The sequence below is a fragment of the Danio rerio genome, chromosome 5 (assembly GCF_049306965.1).
Source record: "Danio rerio strain Tuebingen ecotype United States chromosome 5, GRCz12tu, whole genome shotgun sequence".
Taxonomy (NCBI): Eukaryota; Metazoa; Chordata; class Actinopteri; order Cypriniformes; family Danionidae; genus Danio; species Danio rerio.
The window spans coordinates 70911371-70917500 of NC_133180.1; the positions used below are offsets into that span (position 1 = coordinate 70911371).

Genomic DNA, 6130 nt, shown 5'->3' on the forward strand with positions numbered 1-6130 from the left:
TATAGGTGAATTGAATAAACTAAATTGGCCGTAGAGTATGAGTGTGAATGAGAGTGTATGGGTGTTTCCCAGTACTGGGTTGCAACTGGAAGGGCAGCCACTGCGTAAAATATATGATGGAACAGTTCATTCCGCTGTGGCAACCCCTGATAAATAAGAGACTAAGCCGAAGGTAAATTAATGAATGTTGCATGCTCGACGTTTTTTTTTCCCGTAAATTGCACGGTATTTAACTGTAATATGAGCTGTGTTTTACAGTAGGATAGTAATGCGGTATGCTACTGTAATTTAAAGTTATACTATTGAAATTACTGTATGCTTTACAATAAAGATATACTGTACTGTAAATACACAGCAAGATTAATGGTGCTGTAAATGTAAATACAGTATTTTTGCTGTAATTGATGTACTGTAACTTACTGTAGATCTGTAGATTCCATACAGGAAAGTGTTTGCAATATGTGTGTATTTTTGGCAATATCTAAAAATATATTATATAGTTCAATAGGGTCGATAGATTTGTCTTTTATGCCCCAAATCATTAGAATTATTAGAAGTAACGATCATGATCTTTGCGGATATTTTGTAAATTTCCTTTAGCATAAATATTCATTTATTCAGTCATTCTTTTATATTCCTTCGGCTTATTCCCTTCATTTATCAGGGGATTCATCAGCGGAATGAATCGCCAACTTATCCAGCAAATGTTTTATGCAGCAGATGCCCTTCCAGCCACAACCCAGCACTGGAAAACACCCATACACATTCACACACACTCATACACTACGGCCAATTTAGTTCATTCAATTTACCTAAAGCGCATGTCTTTGGACTGAGGGTGAAACTGGAGCACTCGGAGGGAACCCACGCCAACAAGGGCAAAACATGCAAACTCCACACAGAAATGCAAACTAGCCCAGCCGGGACTCGAACCAGGGAACTTCTTGCTGTGAGGTGACAGTGCTAATCACTGAGCCACCGTGCTCCCTTAGCATAACTATGTCAAATCCTAATTCGTCTTAAATCCTAAGCACTTTATTTAGATGTTAATCCTCAAACTTCAGATTTTAAAATTATTGTATCTTCATATATTGTCCTATCCTAAAAAGCCATACACCATAAACCACAGCATTCAGATTACGCGAAAATCTAAATTGAAAAAAAATTGATTTTAAACCAAAAAACAAAAATCCAACCAAAATCTCGTTGTTTTTCGTGTGTTTCTTGTGAGCAAAAGAAAAAATGAAAAACGTCTGTTTTCTAAGTTTTATTTTTTTTCCTTTTGTTTGATTCAAATAGAGAGAGAAACGTATTTGTCAATTGCATTTTTAAAAAGATATTTTAATTGTGCATTTAAATGCATTTAAATTGATCTCTAAATTAACTTTTTTATTTTTGAATTAAAGAAATATTTATAAAATTGTCTATTTTTAACATTTATAAGTTATTTTTAGTTGCAATGTTTTATTGTTCAATAAAATGAAATTTAAAAACACAATTCAAATAAGCACATTAAAATATATCTATTTATTTGTCCATTATTTGTTCATTTAAATTTTGATTTATCATTATGCATTTTTAAGCTTCAATCATCATTAGGTTATATATCATTAAATTGATCATTTTTCAAAGTAATGCATTGATCATGCATTACTTTGCTACAGCAATTCACATGTAAAACTGTTTAGCTTTTTTTAGAGGCTAAATTCCAATCAAATACCACCAAACTTATCCTCTAAAACAGATCATATTACTTTTACAAAAACCTACTTTCCAACATTCTTCAAAATATCATCTTTCATATTTAACCCAAAAAAGAAGCTCAGGTTTAGAACTATCCCTCTAAAACTTAAGTGCAATTGTTTACTTTTACTCAGGCATATTTTTGCCCATTCTTGAATTTAAGTCAGTCAAATTGTCCCTCAATATCTGTACTTGAGTGTCATTTTGGAGTACTTTTGACACCCCTGTGGAGTAGGGATATGAGAGGACAAGCGAAGCCCCTTGAGCCTTATGCTGACTCATTTGGCCTGGGCTGCAGGCAGCAGGTGGGTGAGCTAATGGGATCTGATGCCAGGAGACGGGGGTGTGTTTTCTTTGGCCGAACAACACCCCATTAAATGAAGAAGCAGTTTAGCAATTCATTAAAATATTGAATATTTGACCCCCTTACAAATACAATCTAAGCACTCCAGCGAAGCAGGAGAATGCTAATTTGCCTAGCATTAGCCATGAAAGGCTGGTGGTAAATAAAAAAACTTTGGGAGAACATGTATTTACATCCAGGGGCTATACCTAACATTGACAGGCCCTTATTTACCTTTACAGCCATTAATATTTAATACTTTTGAACTATTTTTTTACCTATATCAGCAGTAGTTTACATCATTCTTTTGCAATTAAATCCTAATCTAATTGTGACAAGCTATATATTATCATTGAAAAGGTTTAGGACTACTGAATACAAATTTTACCCTCAGGAACTGTGATAGATTAAAACACATTTACTATCAACCTGTGGAGGCGTTTGCTGTTTCATATTTGAACCATAATATTGTTGTCTAAACATAAATCAATCATGACAAACATTTGAAAGCTTAATATGTCTAGTTTCCATATCTGGTGACTAATTTTTGATAGATATTACTGAGTTTATATTACTCTTGATATTATAAGAGTTATTTATTAACCTGCAACAAGGACGTTCATCAGAGTCATAATGCATTACTTTGCTACAGCAATTCACAAGTAAAAATAGTTTGGATATTTTAGATGTTTTAAGATGATAAATTAAAATCAAATACCCCCAAACTTTCCGTAATAATTTAGAATTTTATGTCTACATAAATATTGTCAGAAGTATGGAAAAATACGATTCATATTCCTCACAACATAGGGGGCGCCCTTCTATAGTCATCAATAGAAACTGGATGTAATCCGGTGGTAATGTTTGGTACTGCAGACAAACTAAATAATACTGAAAGCTCATTTTTTGAGATATCAACTTCAAGTTTGGAATATTAATATTTATTTGGATGTATAGCTTTGTTTTTCTGTCAATTTTAGGCTAAACCCGCTTTGCAAAAAACGTATTTTGTGTAAAAAAAAAATAAATGTATTGTTTTGTTATTTTCATTAACATAAAGGGCTCCATTTTAATAATGTAACCACAAAGCACATGACACAAAAGCATTAAGGGCGTGTCTTAATACACTTTTGCTTTTTTTAAGGATGGAAAAATACATTCTGGGCCCAGGCGCATGGTCTACCAGGGATGTGCTGCTTATTCTCTTAATGAGTTATGGGTGTTAAACCAATCAGAGTCTCATCTGAAGTTGCCTTTAAGAGTCAATTGCGTCGCACCAAGGAGCATTTGCTATTTACATGGCGGACTTTGTATAAGTGATAGGACACAAAGCAACATGAGTTTTGTTTTATTGAACTTTTTTTTTACTTATTTTACTTCAGCTACAGTACAATCTGATATCTGCCTTCTTTAAAATGAGACCAAGCTTAAGTCAATGCACCAAAGCGTTGAAGATTGACTAAGGAGTTAGGTAAAAAATAAAAAAAATTAGAACAAAAGGACGGCAGTAATTGCAGTAATTATAATTTTAACAAATAACAAAAATGAAAAAAAAATCATAAAATAACAGCATAAAACAATTAAACTGTAAAGTATTTCATAATAATAATTTGAATATTCTTTCATTTATTCATTTTCTTTTCGGCTTAGTCCCTACTAATCTGGGGTCGCCACAGCGGAATGAACCGGCAACTTATCCAGCATATGTTTTACACACTTATTCACACACACACTACTGACAATTTAGCCTACCCAATTCACCTGTAACGCATGTCTTTGGACTGTGGGGCAAACCAGAGCACCCGGAGGAAACCCACACCAACAGAGGGAGAACATGCAAACTCCACACAGACATGCCAACTGACCCAGCCGAGGCTCGAACCAGTGACCTTTTTCCTGTGAGGCGATCGTGCTACCCACTGCGCCACCGTGATGCCTATAATTTAAATATTTAACAGTAAAATTACTAAATGAATGCGTTTTGGTTTTGATTTCTAGCATTAAACCTTTTATTCTGGTGGAAAAACACATAAACTATCATTCTGAAATACACTCTCAGAAATAAAAGCAAAGAAGCTGTCACTTATTGGTAACATAAAGGCACATATTAGTACCTAAAAATTTGACATGGTACATTACTTTTACAACGACAGCTTTTGTCTTTTTATTTCTAAGAGTGTACTTATTTATACATTTAAATAAAGTAAAATTGCATTTAAAATTAAGTAAAATTGCATTTTTAAAAAGGACACTTATGATTTTATCATCTCTTTACACACTAATCATGAAACCCCATTACTTCAGCTAAAAAACATTGCGGAAGAAATCAAATTTCACAAACAATTGCTAAGAAATTGCAAGTAACACCCTGGATAAAACGTTTTCTAGTTCTGGGTTGCAGCTGAAAGGGCATCCCCTGCGTTAAACATATGCTGGAATAGTTGGCGGTTCATTCCCCTGTGGCGAACACCGATAAATCAGAGACTAAGCATAAGGAAAAAGAATAAACACTGAATAAAACATGGGGCGACACAGTGGTAGTGCTGTCGCCTCACAGCAAGAAGGTTGCTGGGTCGCTGGTTCGATCCTCGGCTCAGTTGGCGTTTCTGTGAGGAGTTTGCATGTTCTCTCTGTGTTCGCCTGGTTTTCCTCTAGGTGCTCCGGTTTCCCCCACAGTCCAAAGACATGCGGTACAGGTGAATTGGGTAAGCTAAATTGTCCGTAGTGTATGAGTGTGTGTGTGGATGTTTCCCAGAGATGAGTTGCGGCTGGACGTTGCGCTGCGTAAAAATGTGCTGGATAAATTGGCAGTTCATTCTGCTGTGGCGACCCCGGATTAAATCCGACAAGAAAATGAATGAATGAATAAAACATGATCATTTGAAGCACAATAGCAGTAAACTACTTTATTTTTAACTACTCTACTCTAATTACTCTACTATTTTCAATATTTTAACCATTTGATTTATATGTAAAATCTTTTTATATCCTCTTTACACTCTCTCTTAACAGTAGATGTGAAAAAACTGAAAAAAGGTAATAAAATAGTGCACTTAAATGTGTTATAAAACACTGTATTATCAATATGTCCACATGCCTCAATAAGCACAGTACAAAATAAGGACATAATATGTTCTGGAAATTTGACTCTATCACATACTGTTATACACAAACTTTAATTATGCGATTATATAAGCCAATACAATAATTTTAGCTTTTAACAATTGCAAAAACGCTGCACTTACCCAAGCACAGCAGACGTGGTATGCCTCGGTGCAGCATCTCTGTCAGAAGCGCTTGCCGATGTGTGTCTTCAGCTTTATTAATGCAACAGGCTGGATATAATGATGGAGCATCAGACACACAGATGAGTTGAACGCCACCCCTAACCAACCACGCACACATACACACACCACACACACCAACAATAACACACCTCTTGAAATCAATGAGGCCACAAATAACAAACTAAAACATGCAGTTCGAGAAAAAAACATGCAATTGTCTTTCTATTCCCCTTAATGTTTATTCATAAAAGATGTCTAATAGCGTTTGTTGTACGCTGGCATAAATCATTTCACACCTGTATGTGAGTTTGATAACATTATTCAGAAATATCTTTGTATTTTTATCATACTCCTTGGCTACTGCGAGCTTGATTTAATATTTAAAGGTGTACAGTTATAGATAACTGGGAATTTTGCATGCTCACATTGTAGTGTGATCCATACCTTTCCAAAACTCTCATTTTTCCAGGGAGTCTCCCGTATTTCACACCCATCTCCTGTTTTGTTAATGTTATCCTGGGAAAACCACCTCATTTGTATGACCCAATCTAGTTTCATAAATCCCTTTTGTCCATGTTTGTCAAGAGTCAAGATGCCAGATCTTGGATGAAGCTCATCACCTCACTCCATTGAGGAAATACCTACCTTTTATCTCAATCTGGCACATACGTTACAACCCAAGATCTGATTTAGATATTATTCAATCTTATCAAGATCTTATTTAATAACCCCCCATCCCACTCTCGGAATTTCAAAG

At 35.0% G+C, this 6130-nt stretch overlaps 1 protein-coding gene across 1 annotated transcript in view; it reads right to left on the reverse strand.

Annotated features, from left to right (window-relative positions):
- Window positions 1-5440, reverse strand: part of LOC101882342 (uncharacterized) — a 34956-nt gene extending 29516 nt beyond the window's left edge. The window contains exon 1 of the mRNA XM_017356386.4: window positions 5332-5440. The gene's annotated coding sequence lies outside the window, so the exon portion shown is untranslated. The remainder of the gene's footprint in view (window positions 1-5331) is intronic.
- Between the last annotated feature and the right edge of the window lie 690 nt (window positions 5441-6130).